General features: G+C 46.1%; 1 protein-coding gene across 46 annotated transcripts in view; it reads left to right on the top strand.

Annotated features, from left to right (window-relative positions):
- Window positions 1–26,481, top strand: part of SORBS1 (sorbin and SH3 domain containing 1) — a 226,724-nt gene that overhangs the window by 51,650 nt on the left and 148,593 nt on the right. For 9 of the 46 annotated variants that reach the window (XM_045853907.1, XM_045853908.1, XM_045853922.1 and 6 more), the window contains exons 1-2: window positions 5,596–5,615; window positions 11,648–11,735. The gene's annotated coding sequence lies outside the window, so the exon portion shown is untranslated. Of the gene's footprint in view, window positions 1–5,511; window positions 5,616–11,647; window positions 11,736–26,481 lie in introns of those variants that run through there. The other 37 variants (XM_045853900.1, XM_045853927.1, XM_045853906.1 and 34 more) reach the window with 11 other exon arrangements.

The following is a 26,481-nucleotide window of genomic DNA, read 5'->3' as shown; positions in this document are numbered from 1 at the left end:
AAGACCACAATGTCAGAAGCTCCCCCTCCTGCACCCTGACAGACCAGGAGGGAGTGGGTTTATTCCTGATTGTGTGGAAACTGGAGTTAGGGTTTGATTCTCTTTTCTAATTTCTCACTTTTAAATCGGGGCTTTATTGGGTCTGAGGAAGCATTTCCAGCCACACAAATGACAACCAAGTACCTCCAGTGCCATTCATTTATCAGTTCTTTTTCTTGTGCCCTCTAAGAGTAGGCAGCATAGAAAGCCTCAAATCCCCTTCTTCAGGAAAGGCAAGGAAGCTAGAGGAGGTAGTTCCCTTCCCGCAGAATGGCCTTAGTTCCATTCTGAGCACATAGAACAGGGATTCTTAATTTTTACTGGGTCATAGACCCCTTTGAGAATCTGATGAAAGCTTTGGACTTGTTCCCAGAAAAGTCATAGTGATCATGACCAACATTTATGTTGTAGGCATTGTGCTAAGCACTTACATGTATTACCTCTTTTAATCCTCATCATAACCCTTTGAGGTGTACATACTATTGTTATCCCTCTTCTAAAGATGAAGAAACTGAGGCATTAAGATGTTAAATGACTTGCCTATGGATACACATTTAAAAAGTGGTGTAGGATTTTTCCATATGATTTCAGTTGGACCCCAGGATCTAGAGTACCTCATTTCTAGAGTACAAGTGACCACCTGCATTGCTTAAAGAGGGAAGTTTGTATATGTAACAGGATAGTAGGTGGATACCAACCCCCACAGCCGGTGATCAACCTGCTACTCAAGGTGGTGGAGGAAGGAAAGGCTGCTCTTGGCTCCCCTTTGCAGAAGCCTCCCCCGTCCTCTTGGATCAGTTCTGTGCATCTGTGTGGGGTTTCTCAGTGTCCAAGCTTTGCATGGATCCCACTCAGTTATCTAATTGGCATTTAATGGTAGGTGGGGAGTGAGACAATCTGGGCTTCTCTCCTGGTTCTGCTCCTCCAAGCTGTGTGACTCATGGAGTCACTCACTCTCTGAGGCTGCCTGCTCATCCGCAAACAGGGGAGGATGAACTCTGGCCTTCATTAGGATGAGGAGGGTCTCCCCACTCTATGAGGAAGGCACTGCTCTTAATATGTCTTCAGGGCAGCTCATAAGCAAATGGCCTGCTCCAAATGCATTGTGGACATTGTCCTTTTATTAAGATTAATGGACTCAGAGAGTGACCTGTGACCACAGGCCACACTTGACAACTGCAGCTGTGGAAGGTCCAGTGAATGTATTCATAGAGCAACATTCAGAGATCATGATAAATAAGATTTTGGAATAGTTTGTATCCTCCCCCTGTCTCTACCTTCCTATTCCCCACCTGTTTGTCCATGACCCCCACAATAGGTATCCTTCATATCACAGAGCCATGGACTGTTGGTGCTGGGAAGGACCCTGATCACCTAAGGCCAGCCTTCTTATTACACAGGAATGGAAATGGGCTCAGAGAGGTGTGGGAGCTTGACCAAGACCACCCAGCTAATCCATGGCAGAGCCAGAACTTCAGTTGTGGCACGTGGCTGCCCGTATCTCTCCTCTTAATGCTCTTCACGAGCAGATGCAACCCTTTGTCAGTTTTTACCTTGTCCCCTCTGCTTGCTGGGCCATTCTCATCATAACTTCCCCTGTTCCTCCTCACTGCCTTCCACCCTGCCTCAGTGCAGGGTGAAGGAAAGAACAAAGCCATCTGTGTAAGCAGAGCCATCTCAGAAGTTCATTCTGGTTCTAGGCCCACAGTTTACATATTCAGATCATTGTAACTTCTCCAGATGCCAGGATGAATCCCTGCTTGACAGAGACCTACCTGGGAAATGCCCCTCTCTCTATACTACTGCCTCCCCATTACACTAGTGATGGATACACCCAGCCAGCATGTTCCTGGAAGTTCTGGGAGCCAAGGTGATATGGTTTATTAATGGCTGTGCCTGGGTTCTCTCTCCAGCAGAGGTCCAACTCGGATATGCAGAGCACCCTTTCTGGGGCTGGGCCGGGGGTTCAGAGTGGTGACAGCCCCACTAGGTGCTAGCTTCCACTCACTGCTCCTCGCCACATGCCACTGTGAGGGTCCATGGACTTTCTTCTCTCCTCTCTGCTAATGAGAGTTCCATTGTCTATTACTCAGCTTCCCAGTTTCTCTGCCTTCTAGGGGCAATTTTCTCTTGGTTACCTCGGCTCCTGGGTGTTTTTCATAGAGTCAGGGCAATGAGTGGAGAATGCTCGGAGACCAGGAGTTGAGGGTGGTCTGTCTGTGTACGTGTAAGGAGGGACTTTATTTATATCTGAAAAGGCCCAGAACTTGTGAGAGAAGACAGCATGGTGGCTAGAGGAAAGGAGAGGGAATAGTGTTCATGAGCTGGGCACTGGGGAGGTGGGAGGAGTGGGGAGAAGAGCAGAGGAGAGTTTCTAGAATAGCTGCCGTGTGGGGGGTATGAAGTGGTGGAAAACAAAGGACTTTAAAGATAGTTTCCTATGCAGTAAGGATTTCATTTCCTCCCATTGGTGTTCAACCAGATCCACTAACATTTTGAATTACTTTTTATTATGTTTGGGCTTAACTGTTTGCTTCGTGGCTACCTGGAGACCTACCTATATTCATGTTACTGGTGCATTCTGTCTGGGAGACAGGCTGAGTATGGGGCAGAGGAATGTGAGAAGCGGACTCGGGAGGGTGGGCGATCTGGGGGAAAGGCTCTGTGGTGGGTCGGGGCGGGGAGGGGGCGGTCCTGGGCTGATGTGCCAGAGTCAGCGTGTGGTTTGTGCTACTACACTTTGGACAAACCCCAGATCATTTTCCTGCATTAAAAGTAAAAAAAAAAAAAAGTCAGAGTTCTCAGATTAGTGCTTATTCACTTTGTACCCTATTTCCAAGAAAATTTGAGGCAGCGACTGTTTGGTTTCAGGGGTGTCCAACCTTTTGGCGTCTCTGGGCCACACTGGAAGAAGAAGAGTTGTTTTGGGGCACACATTAAATACACTGTGACGTGCAATCACACACACAAAAATCTCATAACCTTTTAAGTAAATTTACAATTTTGTGTTGGGCCGCATTCTGGGCTGCCTCCCAGCCATCCTGGGCTGCATGTGGTCCACAGGCCGCAGCTGGGACAGCCCTGGAATAAAGAGAGTGTTTTTTTCTGCCAGTGGGTCTCCTGGGGTTGAATTGATCCGTGTGCTCTGACCAGCAGTCATGTTCAATAAAATGACTTCTTCCAGGGGCTGAAGACCCCAGAATAAACTGGCACTGGACCTTGCAGGTCTGTATACCGAAGTCCTGGCCCCTTTCTGGCCTCCTAGGAGAGCAGGGGAAACTCCTGCGCAGAAGACCCACCAGGTTGGCCTGACATCCAAATGGTTCAAGCAAGAGTTGGTGTTTCTGGGTACCAGGCAAGGGTGGAAAGAACCTGTTGCTGGTGGGGATGCTCAGCAGCTCAGTCTCTTCAGCCCAATTGCCAAGGCATATTTTTTGATCCTCCTCAGGGGCCTTGTATGAGGGCAGGAAATGTCAGCTGCCTTCTAGTGCTTGAAACAATGTTTAGGGCAGACTGTCGTTTCCTACCTAAGTTTCAAAGAGGCAGGAAAGCAACCCTCTGCTGAGGGAAAGCCCTGATCAGTTCCGGCTGGTCCATGGGCCACACCTGCCTTGTTGCAGGCTGGCTTGCCTGCCAGCTGGGGAAGTCCAGGGGCAGCCCTGACCGTATTGGTTAGAATTCCTCAGTGTTTCTCAGAGGGACTCCTAGAACATGGGTATTGCAGTGCTGCACAGTTCTTGTGAGTAGTGTGTACCTGGATCCACTGCGTGTGGACAGAGTCAGAGCCTGGGGTTAGGGGGGCAGGGCTCCCCAGGTGGCTCCTTTGTACCCTGTGGATGGGGAGCCACTGTGCCATCTACAGTCTCTATGCAAACTGGGCATTGTGGTTAGTAAATTGGATGCCAGGAGATCCTGGGTTCAGAGCCTGTGCTCTTAAGGGTGCCAGGGAAGGGAGAAGGGTGGGAAGTGCACTGGTGTTGAGCACCACCTGTGGGACTATGCCTTGTCCAGTGCTTCTAGGTGCTCTTTTGCATCTGATTTCTGCCCCCCCCCCCTCAGTTATCATGCCCATGTACAGGGGAGGAAGTGGACACCAGGCAGATCGAGAGAACTTGCTCAGGATCCTGCAGGCGGCGGGTGGAGACCAGGCTTGACCAAGTGCTCATCTCTTCCACTCTGGTTGTCATCCCCACACTAAAACGCTGCATGTCTCCTCCAGCGTGGCTGTGCAGTCGAAACACGGTGTCAGCCACTTGTGTAATTTAAGATTTTCTAGTAGCCACACTAAAAGGTAAAAAGAAACAAGTGAAATTAATTTTAAGTACATATTTCTTTAACCCAGTGTATCCAAAATACCATTTCAATATGTAATGGATATTTAAAAATATCAGTGAGAAATTGCACATTCTTTTTTTTTTCCACACCAAAATTTTCAAAACCAGTGTGTGTTACTATTACAGCACAACGCAAGTCACCTTAAGCCACATTTCAAGGGCTCAGTGGCCACGTATAGCTAGTGAGTGGCTACCTTGCAGGACAGTCCAGCGCCAGCACCTGACTGGAGAGGTGCGTCCTGTCTGGCTGCCAAAGGTAGCTAGGGGTCACGATTTTTTTAATTACTGGTTTCCAAATGCCACAGGAAGAATCAATCAGTGCCAGGCAGCCTGCATGGGTGCCTCCTGAGAAGGAGAATACTAACATTTCCCGATCAGCCCGGAGCTGCAGGTGCTTCTTCTGTGTAGCCTGATTGGAAACAACACACCAAAAACATTCCCTGGGCAATTTACCTGGCTTCTCTGACTTTGCCCGCTCCCTTTGCTGAGCACTTGCATTCCAAGCACGTTCTGTGGGGGTGGAAGTAGGGGTATGATGGGAAAGGTGAGGGAGTGATGGGAAAGGTGGGGGAATGCATGCCCTGGGGACCTTTCTTCTTGCCTACATATAGAACTGCAGTTTCGATGGAAAAAAGAAATCCTGTTTATTTACCTGGATGTGATCATGCATAAGGGGTGGAACCTTCCCTTTTGGTGGCCGAAAGCAGGATCCTGTGTTCTCAGGAAGGTGAGACTGAAGAGTCAAAATATTCATGGGAGAACAGGATACTGTGCACTGAAGCTATTTTCTTTCCCAATGGTTTAGTTTTAAATGTGTTTGCTGACTTACAGTAAGAAATTTGTCCCTGACAAGTTATAGCCCAGGGGTCTAAACCGCAGAGGTCAGGTGGGCAACTCGATGAAGGATGGGAGACTCCAGATCACACTTGCAGGGATGCCCTTCACTTGCACAAAAAATGTGGGTGTCTCTCCTGCTTTGGGGAAATACAGGACCCTCTTGGTCTTTCATTTCCATGCTGTGATAGAAAAATATTTCTCTTTTCAGAGAAAAAAGCAGTGCAAGCGCCATGCTAAATGGCAAATGACACTTGACCTTGGTGTTTAGGGAGATGAGTCTGAGAGCCTTGCCCCTGTGAGGGGAATAGCCACCACCCAGTTCCACCCGGATGTTGTCCTTGAGGCCCAATGTTACCAGATCCTGGTATTTTTCAAGAGAAGCCACAAAACCAGAATATGTAAAAGGTAAAATCTTTGACTTTTTAAAAAAAGAATTTTTTTTGAAATTTAGAGCTTTGCAGGCAGAGAGACTAGCAAGTGCAACAGTCCTTGAGGGGAAGGAGCCTCTGGCCATCTGCAGGGGGTGCTCCGGGCTTCATCAAGATTTCTCAGGGGGCCTCAAATCAGACTGAACGGGTGCCTTGTCTTCGGAGTGGAGGGGGGAAGAGGGGGGGCACCAGCAGCTTTGGGAGGAAGAAAGTATGAAGTCACTATGAATCTTTTAACGTGGGCGTGCTTCTTTTTTTTTAGCAGGAGCTAAAAATCATTTTCCTATTTTTTAACTAGTTTTATTCTACTTTATGAGCTTTTGTGTCATTCAGAGAACTTGGAAACATTCATTCTCCCTCCTACTGAGTCTGTGGAGTGGGTGGGAGAACTTTAAAAAGCTCCTCCAAGCCCACTTTCCTCTGCCAAGGGGCATGAGGGAGGACAGCTGGACAGTGGAACCAGAGGCGAGAGATGCTTGAGCCACCTTGGCACTGAGCATCTTGGAAGCTTCAGTAGCGGTCAAGTCCTAAGGATGTGGCCTTGGGCATGGCCCCAGTGGGATTTGTCCTGGGAAATCGGGAAGTGTTCTTCAAGGTCAAAAAGGAGTTTATTTTACATATATTAGAAAGTTACCTTAAAAAATAATAAATGCCCTGTGATTTAAGGGAAAAAAAGCCCTGCACGAAAGAAATAAAAAGATAATTGTTCTGATATGTTTCTTTCCTGAGTTGGTCGGCCTCCAGGCCAGCTGGGGATTTTCTCCAGTTCTAGACTAGCCTTCTGAGCAGGGTCCTTCTTAAGGTCCACTAAGTTAGTGGACTGTTTAGTGCAGGGGTATCAAACTCATTTTCACCGGGGGCCACATCAGCCTTGCTGCACATGCAACCTTCAAAGGGCTGAGTGTAATTTTAGGACTGTATAAATGTAACTACTCCTTAACAGTTAAGGGAGAGCTTGGTGCTGCCGCTGGGTAGAAAGAAGCAAGGAGCCCGGCTGGATAAAGCAAGGTGGAAGGCCGGATTTGGCCTGTGGGCCTTGTGTTTGCCACCTGTGGTCTAGTGGCTGCTTCAATTTCAGAGGCTGGTGGCAAGACTGGACAGTTGGGAAATGAGTTGGCTTGATCATCTTTTGGCTGGGAGACATGAAATTTGAGGTATATTCTTGAAACAACCTGTGTTGCATGGGTCACCGGCCAGCAGTGACCATGGAACACTGCAGATGGCTCGCCGAAAACACACGTGAGAAAAAACACATGCACAGAGACAGACTAGTTTCTGTGGAGAAGTAGGGATGGAATGGCCACCCCCTCTAGTGGGGAGTGCGCCGATTTACAGTCCATACCTGCTTTTATTGGGCTCATTTTGCATAATAATTCAGGTAAAGTACAGTACTCATTAGGGGGAAGTAAGGAACCATAGAAAACAAAGAACTCTGCCGGTCTATTGAGTCGGGGGTCAAAGAGCTGTAAGACTGAGGAACAAATTAACTTCCTCCTAAGACCCTTCTCATTCAACTGAGAGCATTCTAAACAAAGAAGGTTTCACAGTAATTTACATGTTCTTTCTTAGGCCTGATCACCTGGGGAATCCGCCCTTTTCAGCACAGAGCTGCACCACCCTGTCATTGTTTCAGGCTTAGGTGGAGCAAGGGAACTAAGGCAACCAGGAGACAAGGAGGTTTTTTCCCAGATGCTGAGAACTCAGGCTATGTCAAAGCCGAGGAGCAAGGGTCCATCACCCCCTTTTGCTGCAGCCCCCCAAGTCCTTCTTTTGGGGGGCCTCCCAAAGTGATCGTGCCTGTCTTAGGTCGTTCCCCCCTTGGGGAATCTTATCCGTCTTTGGCTAACCGACTAAGCTTTTTGGGGTTCAATTATGAATAAAGCAGCAGAAGCAGCATTCCTGCCAGGGAGATAAGCTTTTGTCTCCTTGCTGGCTTACGGTTCCAAGGGTGTTCCCTTAGCCTTAGCCTAGGCGGGGGTTTCAGCTCCTGATACCAGTCATGGCGGTTCCCAACAAACCTGGAGGGTGTGAAAGCAGTATGTTGGCATGCAATGATTAGCCAGGCAAACAAGAGACCCCTTGAAACCTCAAAAACAACAAAAAGGCAAGCATGAGTAAGTACTTGGTGCTATGACGGTGGTGCTGCGAGAAGCTCCCACTGGTCCAGAGCTGGATGGTCTGGATTGATGTTTGGTAGGAGTGAAGGTGGCTAGGTGACTTTCACAAATCCAGTATTGTTCTTTGCTCTTGGGATGGGGTAGAGATGAGGATATAGATGAGGGTGGGAGGTAGTGGTTTTCAAGGTGTTTGGCAGGGCCTGGAGCAACTCTTATGATTTCTTTTGGAGGACTGGGTCAGAGAAGGGCCTTGTTTTAGGCAAGGATATAATGGTGCAGTAGGAAAAAATGGATCCCCCATGACTTGAGGACTACCAGAAGGGGCCAATGAGTATCTTGAGCTTTTCCTAGATGTGTTGCCCACTTGTGCTCTTTCAGATTTGCATTATGACTCAACTGAAGAGCCCTTAAGTTGAAGGGGACTCTTGTCCTAGTGAAGGATACTGTGCATTGCTGCTGGGCCTTGCCGTGAGGAAGTGACCTTGGTCAGCCATCGGTTTCTCAGGTACGGGGCTGTCTGAGGTCACCTGGTAGCACCCGGGGATGTCAGGGAAGAGACCTCTCTAGGCTGGACCATTCAGGGAACCCGCTTTCTCCGATCTGTCCTCTTTGTGTTACACAGCATTTACTTTGCCATTCTTGGCTTGACATTGCTCAGGTTGTTACTTGACCACAACGTGGAAATCTGGGAACAGAAGTGCTCTCTTGGCTTGGCGGGTTTCCAGCCATTGTATTGATCAGCAGCATCCTGCTCTTTAGGCAGTCAGGACGTGATCAGAGTGCTATGTGCCTTGGAGCTGTTCCTCGAAGGCCACCTTGATGACCAGATCCTCCCAGACCCTCTGTTCTGCCAGGGTGAGCCTACACAAGTGTACGGGGGCTCAGGCCTTGGTTGAGACCGGACCGACTATAGTCGTTTATCTGGAGGCCCTGGCATTTGGTTCATGGTCTATGGACTGGAGCAAGGAGGGAGGCCCCCTTCGTTTACCTAGTTTCCATCATGGGTGCTGGCATTTTATGCGTTTTTATTTACTTAAAATAAAAAGGAGTTAAATGATGGATGTCATAACGTGATGTAAGGAGTGGATAAATATACTAAGAATGTGCAACTCTTCCAGAGCCTGGATCCGTGAATCCTGCTCCAAGGAGGCTGAATTACGGAACTTCGAGAGCTTGTACTGGAAAGCTCCTGAACTCTCTGGGTGAAAAATACGCTTTTCCAAATGGGTACCAGAGTCTGGGCATCAGAATCACCTGAATATTGCCTGGGCCTCCAAATCAGAGATTCTGACTTAATAGGTCTGGAGCCCAGGAATCTTTTTTTCTTCTAGTGAGAAGAGATTCCCAGAGATCTAGGGGAGCTCTTCTCACTCTTCAAGTGAATTCTGCCTCCTTGTTTCCTTGTACTGACCTTGAACACTGAGCCCTACTAACCATGGACATGTAGTTGGTCTTCATTCCTCTTTATGTCCCTTTCCAAAAGCTTGTCTTTTGGGGATGCTTTCTTTCTTTTTTCTTTTTTTAGATTTTATTTATTTATTTTTAGAAAGAAGGGAAGGGAGGGAGAAAGAGAGGGAGAGAAAGAGAAACATCAGTGTGTGAGAGAAACATCGATCGGTTGCCTCTCACGCTGCCCAACCAGGGACCCAGCCTGCAACCCAGGCATGTGCCCTGATCGGGAAAGAACTGGCGCCCTTTCAGTTCTTCATCTCCCCCCACCTCCCTGCCAGGCTTTGCCTCACCTCTTTCTCATCCACGCAGAACAGGAGAACTCCTCCTAGGGATTTTGATGGGCAGATATACTGGGACATGTTCTCTTAAAATTTTCCTGCTTGAAGCTTGACTGCATAGCAGACTCTGGCCCTGGAAACCCAGGCCCTGAGGTGGACAGGACCATGTGGTGACTAGCACAGGAAAAAATCTGTTTACTGTCTTTTCAGAGACCTGGTTTCTTTGGCCTGCAGACTCACAGACAACGCTAGTTGGCCGGAGGGACTCCTAGGTGGGCCAGGGAGTGGGGCTGAACTGGTGGCACTCTTAACAAGGGCCCTTGGTGAGGTAAACTTCCAGGGGTGCGCACGTAGGGCTGTGCGTGAAGTCTCAGCAGATGTGGGGGCACATGGCAAAAGGCAGGAGTTTTTAAGGCCCCTGAAGTTATGTGAGATTTGGACTGGACCAAACTGGAGGGGCTGCTCTCAGTCCTTGCTTTTGTCCCTGTTGTCCTGTGACCTGTAATTCTCACCTTCCCCTCAGGTGGCCCCCTGCCTGCCCCAGTCCCATCCCTGCTCTAGGGCTTCCTCAGGTCCCTGCCCATGCTGGGAAATGTCGCTTCACCTCAGCTGTGCCAGGAGGCCCTGCTCAGTGTTCCCGTAACAGCTGTGCCTACCCAGCTCTTTCCATGTACCTGTTGTTTTCAAATTCTGAGTGTCTGGGTCTGTCTCTTATCCAGAAAGACCACCGTGAGGGCAAGGACTGGGCCTCATTCATCTTCGTATGTCAGTCACCTCGCACACGGCCTGGCCTGTAATAGGGTTCAGTAAATATCTGCTGAGTGAATGAATCAATACATGCTTTGAGGGGATGATATAAATAATTCCCACCAAGATCTTAGAGTTGAACAATGTTTACTTATTACAGTGCTAGTACCTTGTATATAATAAGCTTATTTATAGCCTTGTAAAGGGAAATGTTTCTCACATAAAGAGTATATTTTAGACATTAACTGAGCACTGTTGAAGTGGTAGATACATTATATTTGTGAGAATTTTTTTGTACTTAAAGCAGCAAAATTATTGAAAATGTTACATTAGGAAATGAACCCTTAGGGAACTTGATATAATTTATGCTTATATTTTTTTGACAAATGAAGGTCTAGTGAGCATTTTAGTAAAAAGTAGCCTGGATACTTCAACTGTAATTTCCATGAATTTAGTGTTACCTTTGAGAGGCACACACAGATATCTTTCTGTGTGTCTGTGTGTGTATTTATATTTTGCTTCATAATGTAAGACTGCTGTGCAATGGGGCATAGTGAAAGGTTGTGGATTGGCTGTCAAGAGACCTAGATTCTAGAATTAGCTCTACCTCTAACTGTGGAAGTGGGCAAGTTAGTTTCTTGCTTACATTTCTATAAAATGGGAGTTTTGTACTTGCTCAGGGATTGCAGACTCTATAGAAGTAAGGTTAGTAACTTGTTGATATATGTGCTCTACCATTTTTTCTCTTGGAACTCACAACCACCTTTTCTTCTTTTTTCCTACTTTTGTTAAAATCATAGGTAGAGGGAATAGTTCTGTACTGCAAGAAAACAGTAATGCAAGGGCAGTGATAATCACAGCTCTTCTTTGTGTTGAGACAATTGGGAGTGCTAGGGACTGTGGCATTTTGGAGTAGCCAAGCTTGCCCATGAAGGGCAGCTGCTACTTAGCACCAGCTAATCATATTCCAACATAAATATGGGCCATTTTGACAGATCTCCCGATTTTTTGTTAAAGAGATGCCAGAGGTCTGGGTTTCAGAAGTGTGGGTTTCACAACATCTCTGGTTTTTTAGTTTGGCTTAGATTTTCTAAACATATCCTATAGCTCAATGTAATAATACCTCTATAGGCTAAATGTGACCCAATGGGCTTTCACCTTGTGATCCCCATTATATGATCTCTAATGCTTCTTTCTGCCCAGTATCCAGTGATTCTATAGGGAACCACGTCAGCTGGTGCAGCGGATTCTTGTTCTATCTGGGCAAGTCAGCGTGGGAAGGGAGTAGGCTAGAAGGGCCGGCTTGGGGCTCTGAGGAAACAGGATGTCTTGGAACTGGTGTTTAGGTGACCTCCTTGGACAGGGGCCGCAGGTGCCTGATTCATACCAGATGTTCTGTATGTTTGTCATTGCAGGAATTAGCATTTTCGGAAGAGTTTATGAGACCCTCTCTCTGCCCAGAGCTCCTGGACCAATGCATCTTTCCATCACATCAAACCACTGGTGAATATATGTGTTTTTTTTTTCTTCTGCAATGAAGGGAAATATTTTCAGTGGACTGTAGGATGTGGTTTTCAGGGAACCACACTGTCCTTTCTATTACAGAAAGGAAGGACACTGGGCTGGAACTAGGCATATCTGGCTTCTGGTACCTGATGGACTCTGCCACTTTTACTGTGGGATTTTAGATGAATAGTTGGACTTCTCTGGGCCCTAGTCAGAAACAAGTCCTGCCCTGCAAAAAGAGGTTACTCTTGTGAGATTGCTTCAAAGGGAATAAAGTGCTTGGCAAGTATAAGGTAATCCTATTTGGCATGGCAATTCTAAGCTAACAAATAAAACATGAACACATGATGAAAATGTAAATTTTCAATACCTGTCTTCTGAGCCTCCCAGAGTGGTTCTTCAGAAGATTTGCAATTTATTTTTCCTTCCTACCACTGCAGCTGCTGTATTTTTTTGAAAGATGAATTAATTACATTTCATTGCTAGCTTAGTTTGTATTTGCGATCAGATAATTTCACAGTTGACAAATGTTCTTTCTTTTTAGAAAGAAACTTATTTACTCATCACAAAAGGTAAACATTTCGCCTCTGTGGGAGTTGAAAGAGGCAAAGACATGTCCTTAACAGTAGTGTGTTGCACAGCTGAGAAGAAAATGCGTTGAGGCCTGCAGCTATTATTGTTGGAGGTCTCGTGTGAGCCGTGGAGGGGCAGGACCGCCACGGGCCAGGGCGGCAGTGAGACCTGTGCATCTTGATTCCAGACACTCTTCTGAGAAAAGCTGGCTTGTTTGACGCTGACTGCCTGGTCGGCTCCCATCATGTGGACCAGGTGCTCTCGTGTCCCGTGAGACAAATCGCAGTGGCACAACCACGAGGGAACTTGCTGCGTGCTGAGTGCTGGAGCAGGAAGGAAGGGCAGTCAGTTGGGACAGGCAGGCCAAGGGTTAGGGACCCATCTCAGGCTTGAAAAGCTGACTGTTCAGATGACTGTGTCTGAAGGGACCTGATGGACATTCTGGGTCCTGTGACTGGAGTCCCATCTGGTAAGCAGGATGAGCTCTGTGGTGAGAGTCCACAGGGAAGCAGATGGCCTCAGATGGGTGGGGCACTTTGCCTATTCAGCAAGTATGTATTAAATGCCCACTCTGTGCCAAGGCACGGCTCCGGGCACTGGAGACTCAGTGGCGCAAGACCGACTGTATCCACGTTTCCCTGGAGCTTAGATTTGAGTGCAGGTGACAACCAAGAATGTGAGCTCCCTGGGGGCAGGAGGCTTTGCTTATCTCATTATTGCTGTATCACCCTGTTCTGGGAAGAGCACATTGCTCGTGGTGAATGCTCACTACACATTGTTTCATGAATGAAGCAAATGACTAAATAGGTAATATAATTGCAGGTAGTAATAAGTGCAGAAAAGAAAACAAAGTGCCCTGGCTGGTGTGGCTCCGCTGGTTGAAGCATTGTCTATAACAAAAGGGTTGTGGATTCAATTCCTGGTCAGAACACATAACTAAGAAAAAACAACGTGAGGGACAGGATGGGGCCCTTTTTTGAAAGAGTGGTCTAAAAAGGCTTCTGTGGGGTGGGGGGCAGGGAGGAAAAGGGAGAAAGATTTTGTTTTGTGCAGCGATCAGAAGGGAGTGGAAGAATCTGGGGAGGGGTGTTTAGGCGGAGGGAACAGCAAGCTAAAAGAAAGGCCTTTGATGATGGTGGAGCTTGGCATGAGAGAGGACCAGGAAAGCAGCCAGTCTGGCTGGCCTTGAGCTGGGGGTAGCTATGGGAAGGAGAGTGATATGAGATGAGGTCAGTGGTAGGTGGGAGCCAGATTCTGTAGGCCATGATAAGGAGTTTGGGTTTTACTCTGAGAAGTTTGAGTAATGTGATGTGATCTGACTTGCACCTCAAAATGATTTCTCTGGGTCCTGAGTAGATAGTAGACTTTGGGGACAAGAGTAGTATCAGTGTAACCTCTAGGAGGCTCTTCTGGTGGTCCAGGCGTAGCTTAGTGTGGTGGTTTCAGAATGACGTGAGGTGGTGAAGGCCGGGATATGTAGATGGGAGAGTCTGTTGGGTTGGGTGTGGGTGTAAGCAAAGGGAAGAGTCAAGGATAAGTTGGTGTTTTTTGGGGGGTGAATGAAGTTTCTATTTACTGAGATGGGGAACAAAGGGGGAGGTTTAGGCAGACCCTAAGAGTTGTGTTTGGGATATATTACATTTGAGATTCTCATTTGATATTCTCACAGAGATGTAGAATTGCCTGGGGCTGGAAATGGAACCTTCGAGAGTCATCCAAACGTAGATGGTCTTTGAAGTGGTGAGACTGGACGAGATCATCTGGGGAGAGAAATGAGGGAGAGACAGGATTTGGACAGAAAAGAGGGAAGGCAGAGCATGGATTTCCCATGTAAAATCCCTACTAAGAAGTCAGTTAAGACACATGCTAAGGAATATGGTAGGATTTCCTGTCATGCAAATATAAATTATTTAAATAAGATAATGCGATACAAGAGTGGGAACAAAGCCTTTCCTTGTATAAAAATATTGGAAATACTGTGACTCCCCCAAAACAAGAAAATTCCTTTCAGCTCCTACATTCAGCACCAACAACAGGTTGGTGACTGCCAGAGGTTTGGGAGTGAGGAGTGGGCAAAATGGGTGAAGTGAGTCAAAATGTACAATCTTCCAATCATAAAATAAATAAGTCCCAAGGAAGTAATGTACAGCATAGCGGCTATATTTAATAATACTATGTTGCACATTTGAAAGTTGCTAAGAGAGATCTTAAAAGTTCTGATCACAAGAAAAAAATTCTGTCATTATGTATAGTGATAGATGTCAATTAGACTAATTGTTATGATCATTTCACAGTATATATAAATATCAAATCATTATGTTGTACACCTGAAACTGATACAGTGTTGTATGTCGGTTATACCTCAGAAATATATAAAATGAAAGTATGTTAGTTTTAAAATTGCCTAATTTTAAATCTGGTCAGCTAAGTGAGTTATAATAACTGCATTCCTGCAGCTGGCACACGGCCGTGCCTTTGGCTGGAGAGGGAAAGAGCTAGAACCCTCTGCCAGTACCGTGTAAACTGCACTGTTCTTTCTATGCACTGGAACTTTGCAGGCTATTTTGATGACTATTAAATTTAATTCACTGTTAGTGTTTCAGATTTTTTTTCATCCTATAATTACATCATCCAAAAGTTCATTAAATGAGGGTTCACTAAGTGAAAAACATGCCTGAAAAGTCATTCACTTTGCAGTGAAAGTTAGAGGTGATAAAATTTTATGGAGATGATCAAATAGTCACATAATTTGCAGTACCTCAATTTAGGAAGTATTTAGGGTGTCTTTGAAATAGCGGGACTAAATTCTACAAGATAAAAAGCAGCAAAAACGTACTCTGATTCTTGTAATACGATAGATGTGTGTGTGTTTCACGTACCACCCATGTCCTTCTGCTGCCACTGACTGAGGAGAGAAAATCCGTTCTGAATCCCACCCAATTTCATCTGTTTGTGGGCTTCTGGCCTCAAACACAGATGTTACATTCTGGTTTTGTCCATCCCCCAGACAAACTATCCTGCTGAACTTCCTGTATATTCTCACTGAGCTCCTGAGGTTTCTCATTTTGAGCTTACCTGGGGAGTTTCTTTAGTCTTGTTATCTCAGACAGTGTGGTTCCCTGACCACAGCTACCGCATCAGACACTGCCGGCCTGCTCTCTCCTGCCCTGAGCTTGGGCCCCACCCAGCTCTGGCTGCCCTGGGGAGCCCCCCAGTTTAGCTGTCCCTCCAGGCTTCTTTGAATAGCCTCAAGATTTCCTTTGAAAACATTTTCACTTTTCCCCCCGGGCCTGGCCTTTTCAGGCCTTTCGTGGGGATGACAGAAGAATGGGACCCAGTGTGGCGGTTGAGGGCAGTGTGATGCACAGCATTCTGCACTGCCCAGCATTCTGCACTGCCGCTGCGGGTCGCTCGGGAGACGGGCAGCCCACACTGGCTTTTACAGGCAGTTCCAGGCCCTCGTATTTCAGCGAAAATATCTCAGTGGGACTTCTTTAGCCTCTAATCTCCGAGAAGTGAGCGTTGATTATATAATGTTCTATATCTATAATCAGCAGTTTATGGCAAAAAGAAGATTTCAGTGAAATGGTATTTGTGATGAGTGACACCAACCCTGGTTTTCATTTGTCTTCTGTTCCCACAGAGTGGAACCTAAAAAAGCTAAAAAAGAAATGAGACTTACTGGCAATCACATTGGGGAGGATTTCTCCTCCCTACTTACTTGTCCAGTAAGTGATTCTAGGAACAAAAGGATGGCACTTTCTGGTGCCCCTAGGGACTTAAAGTGGTGGGCCATTAAAAAACAAAGGCGGTGTCCTCCTTAATACTAAAAAGCAGGACAGTGGTTCATTGCTTGCATGCTGCAGACCGTCTCAGGATGAGGTGCTGGAGGTGAGTAGCCTTGTGGGGAAGGCAGTGGTATAAGAAGGAGACTTACTTTTCACTGTGTACCCATTTAGACTTTTAATTTTTTGTATCATGTTGATGTATTAGCTTTAAAAAGCATAATGGTATCTCCTTTAGGCCTTCTGCGTGATCTAGAAATACCAAAGCTCCTTCACTGCTTGGTTTTCGGAGTGCTCTTGCTCGAGGTGTATTTTGACCAAGGTCGTTGCCTCTTCCCTGCCCGTGGCCTTTATTTGTTCGAGGCTTCAATGTTCATAAGCAACTTGGCACTGGACTTCTTGTAAGTTCAAAAAGGTGAATTTAAAATTTTTGCATGTTAGGGATTAGTCAGGCCAGTTTCTTTCCTCCCTCCATCCCTCCTTTCAAAAAGGATTTAAGGTTACCTCTAGCCAATTCAGCCGCTTTAGACAAATATGAGTTATAAGTGAGCTGTAATTGCCAGGAGTCAAGCCACAAATTATGGACGTTTCAACTGGCCCGCTGTCTGCCACCCTTCAAAGCAAAGGCTTGCTGCATTGTGGAACAGGCCTGGGGATTTGGAATCTCCTGTTTCTGATAGTTTCCAGCTCCAGAGTTCAGTCAAATTTAAAAGCAACCCAAACTCATGATTCTTGTCTTCAGAATCTCTGCTACCGCTACCATAGGAAAATGCTTGAAAGGGAATTTGCGTAAGTTGTCATCTTTCTGAGCGTGAAGTCCGGGCTGTGTCTCGGATCCACGCCGCTGCTCGCCTCATTGCTGTGTGGAGTGTGTGCTGTTGGGGCAGCTTCTGCAGGGGTTATTGTCTGCGAGCGTCTCCTTGGGCTGCTGCCTTGGTTGGTGATCGTGTCCTACAAAGACATGATACCCATTTCGTGCAGCAGTGACGTTTCTTAGGTGTTGGTGCTCCTCTAAGAGGTTTACACATTTGATTTTGTACTTTTTCAACAAACAGGAAGGTTGTATCCCATTTACCAACCATGTGTAAAGCCAATATAGTTTTTTCCTTTTCCATCTAGTAACTACAAGTAGAGAGCAAAATACATCTTTTGTCTTTCCTTTTTGTCCCTGGTTCGAGGAAGTAACTATGAGATTGTACTTGGGGTTGTCACTAAAACAAGGAGATCAGCCTCCTCTCCAGTGATTACTGAATGTCACGGGATGAAATCACTCTGAATGCTCCACTGACTAATTTAGACAGGCACCATCTGATACCTACTTCACAGCAGTGCCCTCATCCTGAAGCCTCCTTAACAACCCCAAGATGACTCACTCTGTTTTCCTCACTCAGACATTTTCTCTGGTCTGCTGATTACAGCAGTGATTGAATAAAAAATGGTTCCTGCAGAGGGATGCTTTGAAAAATCAAATGCATTGTTTGTGCTTGAACTTGTGCAATTGAACTTTCATTGTTATAATCAGATAGGTATTGGGTCATTGGTTCTTAAGCTTTTGGGGAGGAGGGGTCAAGAATTCCTCTAGGACACATACGCACATACACTGTTTGTATATGTGATAGTGTTACATTTTCAGGAGGTGATACTCCCCTGCCAGTTATCAAGCCTTTTAACAGTCACACAAACCGCTAATGTACCATGGTGACCGCGACTGTGTGTGGTAGCTCTGAGTGGCAGGGCACTGCTCTGGGGAGGCATTCCTCTTAGATGGGGAAAGTTGAGGGAAGATAGATGTGTTCAAGGCAGCCAAACTTCAGCGGAATTCGCAGCTTCCAGAATTGCCCCAATGTGGACTCCAAAGTTGAAAATACTCTGCTATGAATGGCTATTGTTTTTATATAAAAAAGAAGTAGGGGCATCTGTACCCTTTTTGTTTCCTAACAACTGATTTCATTTTTTCTCCCTTCTCCCCTGGCCAAGAGAAAGGTTATTAATATTGAGGAATATAGGTTTTTTAAGAAAATATAGCATTCAACCTTCATTTTTCAACAAAATTTGTGTTTCTAGATGTTGTATGTTTTTCCCCCTGAGTTGATCATATTTATAGCTTTCTGCTTGCGGTGGTAGGTTGCAGACTAGCTGCCCACAAAACACTAGTTTTTAAAAGGCTTTTGAAATGGCCAGCATTGTAAAGGTCAGGGAATTTCTCATAACTTGATTCCTAGCTACACTTGACAATTAGACTCTCTAGTATTATGGGGCCGTGTTCTTGCACGGACCAGCAAGGGACTGTCACTGCGCCCCTCGTCCCTGCATGTGGGGGCACGCGAGCCCCGGTCTGCTGCCGTCCCCACACCGCCCCTTGCCTGTTGGACCTTCTCGGGCTTTTTGTTTTATAACCCCTGACTTAAAACTTCAGTCTAAAATCTTATCTTGAAAAATCAAGGGATCTTGAGGTAGCAAGGCATCGTTGTGGTATCCTCCTTTTTAAATAATAGAAGCTAAACTTGAAATGATAGGGAGAAAAATAGTTGGAGCAATGGGGTTGTGAAACCAATGTTTTCCTCCTTAAAGAGATTTATGCATTTTTGAAATAAGAGAGGAAGGAAAAAGAGCAATAATATGATTTTTTTGTATTCTTTAAAAATATCAAACCATTATATTAGTTTTGAAACATGTCATGTACTCTGTATAATGTGGTTTGCTCATAAAATTACCATATTGGGAACATTTATACAAATCTACTAATTACATTTGCTTTCAAATATGTCCAGTTTTTTTTCTTCCAAATAGAACTGAACTACTGAACTTGAAGGAGCCGATCATTTCTGAGTTTTTTTCCCTTTTTACAGTAGGCAGACAAAAATACAAAATTAGATAGCAGAAATCATTATCTTAGGAAAAGAGGGCTGTTAGTTTTTGGAAGGTGGCGCCTTCCGAAGTGCCCAGTAGATTATGGGAAACGAACTCCATGTAAACAAGACAAAGTCAGCAAACCAACCTAACACTTTAATGTCCGTGTGCGTTTCATCTGTCATTCCCATTTTATGAGCTATTGTGGTCAGCACTTTCTCTTTCCCCTAATAATGTTTTTTTCCTCCTAAAATTGTTTTTGTAAACTTCTGGAAACTATGTGCTAGTCAGGATGAAGACAGCACCTTGACCCCTTCTTTGTTTTCAGCTACTTGGCTTTAGGGTGAGTGCTCATGCAGGGCTCTTGGTATGCTGGGCCAGGGATGCAGAGGCTGGAATCTTTGCCCTGGCCACCTGCCTGGCCTTGACTTGCCACCCACATTAGGACAACCTAGGGTGTTTTTTGTTTTTTGTTTTTTTAAGATTTTATTTATTTATTTTTAGAGAGAGAAGGCGGGAGGGAGAGCGGGAGAGAAACATCAGTGTGTGGTTGCCTCTCAAGTGCCCCCTACTGGGGACCTAGCCTGCAACCCAGGCATGTGCCTTGACTGGGAATCAAACCAGCAACGCTTTGGCTCACAGGCCAGCACTCAGTCCACTGATCCACACCAGCCAGGGCAGTTTGTTTCTTATATAAAATGAGATTTATTTGGGTTTCCCTCGAACTCTAACAGTCTAGAATTCTCCGTTCTGTCCCGTGCAGCACTCAGTGCTGGGCATGAGTTCTGGGAAACTAGAGTATTAGCCGCATAGCAATCTCTGTGGAATTAGAAGAGCAGAGTCCCAGTGGAGCAAGGTTCCTAATGTCATTATTTATTCCTCATGGTGACTGTAATAAACACGAAAGAACTAAGTATAATAAGTTTTGTGTTCACGGTGTAACACTAAACCCACAGCACTAGGAGAGAACTCTGTTGCTCTGTTTAGTAGAGAGGTGAACTGGGCAGGATTTTTATGTTCTTGGCATCCTATAGAATATTTCCAAAGCCTGTGTTCCTGGATTTATAAGCTGACCCATGTTCACTGGTTGACTGCCCTAGCACTTGAATTTTATAATTCTGGGTGACATTTTTATTTCTTTTAAATAAAATTCTTGTTTTGATTTATTTTATTAACAGTTATCTTTTTTATGTTCCAATTATAGTTGACATTCAATATTATATTAGTTTCGGGTATGCAGCAAGCATAGTAATTCGACATTTATATAACTTATGAAGTGATCCTCCTATGTTTCCTTTATTTCTTCCTATTAGATCTAACACCAGTTGCATACCATCTCTTGACCAGTAAGAGTCAAAATTGTTGGCCAGAACAAAAAACACACGGCAAAGTTTTTAGCAAAGTAGACAGTGCATGCTGTAGAACATGCCCAGCACAGGGTGGTGACGTGGAGGCAGCTGAGGGTGCCTCACGGTGGTGCCGTGCCAGCTACTGGCTGCATGCGCATGGTGTTCCATCCCGTTGGCGGAGAGCCTGTAGTGGCACTTAGAGCCTGGAAAAATAAATATACACTGTAATATGTATGCAGTATATATTCAACCTACTGAGTGTGTATCTTATATTAATATATTGGGTTTACTTTAGGAATTTTATTTCAGAAATAACTGGCACTGAAATGATTCAGTGCTGTTTGGGTTGGCATTCAATGGGCTGCTTGTACAGGAGCAAAGCAGGAGCAGAGACCAGGCCTGAGACGGCCTTGCCACTGTGTAGCAGAAAGGATCTTCTGGGCAGAATTCTAGGCTGAATACCTGAAGATCCTGTGTGTTTTACATCTCTTTAGATGACCTCTTCAACATCAGATTCACTGATGTGTTTACTCATTAATTCAGCCAACAATGATTGAATTGCTAATAATATTTGCATAATGCCTGTTGGCATGCAGAGTAAATCCATGTACTTCATCCCACTCAGGTGTGCTCATTTGGGTCCAGTCAGATGCATGGGCAACAGCTGGCATTGGGTATTGATTGTGGTCTCCACTCTTCCCTGTATGTTGTGCTGTGGGCAGAGATGCCCACAGCTCAGCCTGGACTCTTGAGGAAAGAACTCAGGACGGGTGGGCAGAGGGTTGCCATGGGAGCTGTGTGTGGACGTCATGCCCAGGAACAGAGGAGGTGGGGATCATCTACTGAGCGTGAGTGGGCTGGGTGGGATGCGGTTGCAGCTCTGAGGAAGATGGAAACTATTTGGAACAGCTGCCGTGGGTTGGGCAGTCAGGGCCGAGCAAGAGCTGAAAGCAAGGCCCACTGAGCGACTAGCAAGAAGCCTTTGTGTACAGCAGGTGTGGCTGCTGTATGACCGGGGATGAGAGGAGAGGCTGGGAGTCAGGGGTTTGATGGTTGCCTGGTGGTTGACCTGGTGCTGGCATACACCAGCCCTGAGAATGTGGCTGTATAAGGAGATGTTGAGATGAACAGTGGGGAAAGTTGGGGGCCTGGGAGTGCTGGGCATTAATAGCTCTTCTTAGCATGGCCTATGAGACCCTTCATCTCAGAACTGCTCCCCCTGTGCATGCCCTCGTGGGCCATTCCTGTGTCTTTTGTACATTTATTCCTTTCACCCTTTCCTTTGGCTTAATAATTCCCTCCTACTTCAAGTGCCAGCCTGGACAGCACACTCCTGAGAAGCTGTTCCTGATTGCCATGCGCTCCATTTTCTGCTGGGTCAGCCGACCCTTCTCCCTGTCCACATGTCTCCCCTCTGTACTCTAGAAGGTTGTTTACGGGCTGCTGGTGTGTGTGGATCAGAAGATTTTTTCAAGTGCAAGACTGTTCTAGTGGCTGCAGAGCACCGGAAGTGCAGAAGGTGTTCAGCCAGTGCTTTTTGAACGGAGACAGGACTGCTTTGCTGCAGTGTTAGTACTGGGTTGGTCAAAAAGTCTGTATGGCTTTTTCTGTAAAAGGCACATTTTTCATTTCCACCCATAACTGTATTGATTTGGATGTTTTGAGTATGTCAGCCATCTCCTGAGTGGTATAATATTGATCTCAATTAATGTCTCGATTTGATCACTATCAACTTCAAATGATCTACCCAACCATGGAGCATTATCCAGCAAGAAATCTCCAGCACGAAACTTCGCAAGCCACTTTTGACACATCAGTCAGTCACAGCACCTTCCCCATACACTGCACAAATCTTTTCTTGTATGTGTTTCAGTTGTGTTTTTAACTTGCTTGAAATAATAAAGCATAATATGCTGAAAATGTTGCATACTTCCTTCCATCTTCAATATTAAAATGGCTATACAAAAACTCACCAGCTTTGATAAGTGTTTTTAAGTGCATGCTGATATGACAGCTGTCACAATACAATCTAACAAAATTGTCTCTAATGAAGTTAAAAACAACTTAGCACTCTACCCTCTTACGGAAAAAATCAAATGAACTTTTTGGCTAACGCAATAGTATAACAGGATGTTGGAACTGGAAGAAGTGACAAGATCAGCTAGTCCAACTCATTTTGTAATTTACATGGATCTGAAACTCAGAGAGGCTGGGCGCCTGCCCTGATGTCACCCAGCTCGCCTGAGGCAGAGCCAGGACTCACAGTCACCTCTTCCGATTCCAAATGCCATCTTCTCTCCTCCACACTGCAGCAGTCTCCACATGTGTCTGTGGACGACTTCTAAGTGTGTAAGGATGTCAAGCCTCTGCCTCCGCTCGGCTCCTGGTTAGAGCCACCGTCACTGTTCACAGGGCCTGTTACCTCGTTTTTCTTGCAGAGAGGAAAACAGTGTCCTGACAACCGAGGAGCTTTTCCTCTGCACGGTGCCAGGTTTACAACAGCACTTACCTCACTGCTTCCCCTTCCCTTTCCGGGTTTGTCCGAGTTTATCTTTGGTCGGCGCAGGCATCAGCAACTGTTTCTAAGTAAACAGAGGAATCTCAGATTCAGAATTTGTAGTTCAAACATTCAGCGCCTCTGTCTGTCCCCTTCTGGCTGCTGTCGCTGCTCCTCCCGATCCAGTTGCCCTGGTGCAGCGTGTTAAAGACTCGTGGCATACAATGGACCTTTCCTCCTTGGAGCAAGAGCACTGAAAAAGGGAAGCCTTAAGAGAGAGAAAGTGGACATTCATCCGAATCATTTTGCATCAGCAAAAAAAAAAAAAGTCGCTCTTTTAGTTTCCAGACCCCTCCTTGCAGAATGGGATATGAGATAGCTTGGGATCTAGAAATGCTGTTTGTATGTTTTCTATCTCTGCAACTTGTCTCCAAGTTTTTGGACAATATTCGATGTTCAGCATGTTCTGTTTAGGATTAAGTCTCAGTGTGACAGAGGGTGGGGTGTGGCTGGTTCCCTTACTGCCTGTTCATGGATGATGCAGTTTTGTGAGGTTGGTTCCCATTCACTGCGGATCGTCTGGGCTCTCTCCATCACCCTCGGTCCATAGCTCTTCACCTCAGCTCCAGGATGGGAAGGTGCACTCATTGAGCACTGGGGGTGGGGGAGACTGGTTTGAACCTTTGTATTTTTCTGTTAACTAACCAAACAGCACCTGGTGAATGTCCATTTTGGAAAAAGTACTATAGAGACCAGGGTCTTCTAATTCTTCATTACTTTAGGGAGCTCTGCAATATTGCCTACCCTCAGCACTTCCATATTCACCTCCCTTTTTAAAAATAATCAAGAACTGGATGATGCCCATGGACATCTGAGAGGATTGCTGCCCCCTTTCAGCTCAGAAATCCTGTGGCTTGGAAAGAGCCAGTGTGTCTTTGGTCAAAGGGGTTTCTGAAGGCACTTTGGACCCTTTGGGCTGATCCTGAGTTCCAAGACTTGAGCTGGAAGGACATCGGCCAAGGGTTTGGACTGTGCCAGGAAGTATTTTGATTTGCTATATTCTCTGCTTGGCATCTACTCATTTCCTTCAGGGACGTCCCCTTCCTTGGAAAAAATACCTCCGAAGGTTCTTGTCTGATTGATGAGCTAAGACGGCAGTCCAACCAGGCGTTTCTATTCAGGGACCTTGGCTTGTCACTCCCAGGTCACTGGGTGAGAAGGACGTCACCAATTTTAAAATGCTCCTGACATCCACCCCTCCGTGACCCATCCCCACGGGCTGTGGTCCTTTTGCTGGTTAGTGTTGAGAGTGACAGTCTCGAGACAAACGGCTTTGACTATCACAGGTATCTAGCAGGTGTTTCCAAGGTGTCGGCCATCACCCTGCTGGGCTGTGACCTGAAGGTATATTTTGAGAGGTGCCTTCTCTGTAGCCCAACCCTCCAGGTATAATTTTTCTGTGAGGTGCCATGAATGAGAGCATTAGAAGAGGTTCTCCTGGCATCCCAGAGGTGTGTTGGGGTCCCCTCCGGAAGTTGTCTGAGGATCATCACAAAGACCCTGACACAACCAAGACTTGACTATTCTTTTCAGTGGCTACTTCAGGCTCTCGGTTCATGTGGAGCATGTGGTCAGCCAAAGTACTGCCCCTCCTCAGCTCCCCCAGAAATATGTAGACTTCACGTGTAGCCATCTTACACTTAACCTTGCTAGACTTGGTTCATTCATCTTGCCTCCTTGAAGGACTTTTACAATCCAGCTTTTGTCATCTCACAGGTTAGATGTATCCCTCATTTGCGTCACCACCAGACACGAGTTGTTGACCAGAATGTCCCTGGACAGGGCTAAATCCACGTGCCTGTGGTGGTCTGATGGTTCAATCGTCTATATCTAAACCCACCTAGTTGCTCAGGTTTCTTCCGTCATATTCATGAGAATATCACTGGGCTCTTTGTTAAAGCCCAGCTCGGGTGAAGTTACAATCATCTGAACAGTTGGCCTAATATTGATAAATCAAAATTTTTAAAAAGGAACTGGTTAGTTTGGCATTTATTCATAATGAACTCATGTCAGTTCTTGGTGATTGCCATGTTTTCTTTTCTTAAATGCTCACCTATTTAATACTCCAGGCTGGAATTTTTCTGGACATCGGTGCCAAGCTTCTTGGGGTATATATGTCTAGAACCTTCCTTCCCCATCTTTCAACACCATTCCTTTCTGGAGGGTAACTGACACCTGCTCGCATCTTGGCTACCTGTGGGTGGATTTGTCTGAACCTGAAAACCTGACTTGACTTCGCAGCTGTGGCTCTCCTTCCGGCTCCACACCTGTCTTCTGCTTCAGTCACCTCTTACCAAGCTGCCTTTTCCAGTATGGAGGACGTGCTGTTGGGGGGAGGAGGTACAAACAGCACCGCAAGGAACCATTTCTCTTGTTTCCGCCGCTGTAACATTACACAGGCTGCCCCAAGCAGGCCTATTACTTCTTTGCTCTGATCATAGCTTTTAAACCCAAAAAACAACACTCCCACAAAACCATCTTCCCTGATGATTATTTAGATTGCTCATATGTTTAACTCATCCCAGACCTTAGCCTTTCGGACTTCCTTCTGACTGATAACCTACTGTCTTTTGTTCAGCCTTGACTGTTTCCTCCTCCTGTGGCCCAGGCCTATGGATGGAGCTTTGCAGGCATTTAAAGGACTTTTCAGGGCTCTGCTAGCTCCAGTCTGCACCACCCTTTAGGACAACAGGAGTTGTTCTCCAAGCTCGGGTAACCTCTACTCCTTGTTTGCCCTTCCGAGAACTGCACTTCTCATCATCATGTTCTCTAATTTTAAGCTGTGACAGGCTCCCTAGGCTGCCTGGCATAACCATGCAGGACTGGGTTAGTGACTCAGGACAAGACTCAGCCCTGCAGACTGCCCATAACTTTTATTCCCGCCCTGATCCCCCAAGAGACCATCTCTTCAGAACTCCCACCCAGGGCAGGGCTGGGCTGGGTCTACCCTCAGCCAGGGTTGAATTCTCAGCGTCTGGGCCTCTCCCTGAGCGGAAGCACAAAACTAAGGCCACCCAGCCCCAGGTCAGAGAACCAGGGGAAGGAAACTGGCCGGGGATGGGCCAGCAGAGAGCATGGGCTGCCTCAGCTGGAAGCTGGACACTTGGGGAACGGAGAACAGAGGGAGGCTGGAAAGTCTTGCTTATGATAACTCTGAGGACTGTATAAGCCAGGGGAACCAGGCAGCCAGGTGCTCTGCCTTTCTGTAAAAAGAACTTCGTGTTGGGAGTGCACTCTCTCTTAGAGTTGCCCATCCTGCTTTGGGACGAGTAAGTCAAGGAGCAGCTCTGTCCTGGCTCCTGGAAGTGCCTCACATTTCCTCATTTTAGACTTGTCATTCCTATAAAGAAGAACATCTTAACTTCATTATTAGAGATTTAGGATCATTATGTTTAGGCTGGATTGAAATTTATCTCTTCACTGTCTGTGGACAAGGATTTACTAAAAAAAATCTCAGTGAGGGGTGTTGATTTAGGAAAAGATTTCTAAAGGACGCACTTTAGGAATGCACATTTGCATATGAACAATGAATGTGCCAATTGAAATGATTCTCACATAGTCGTTTCAGCAGTGTGAGGACTGCTGCTTGGCAACCCTTGTGCAATGGAAGTGAGTACTATAAAATATCG

Source organism: Phyllostomus hastatus, unplaced genomic scaffold (assembly GCF_019186645.2).
Source record: "Phyllostomus hastatus isolate PE091 unplaced genomic scaffold, TTU_PhHast_1.1 phas_scaffold_1066, whole genome shotgun sequence".
Classification (NCBI taxonomy): Eukaryota; Metazoa; Chordata; class Mammalia; order Chiroptera; family Phyllostomidae; genus Phyllostomus; species Phyllostomus hastatus.
The sequence above is the reverse complement of the archived record's forward strand: the minus strand, read 5'-3'. Positions and strand labels throughout refer to the sequence as shown.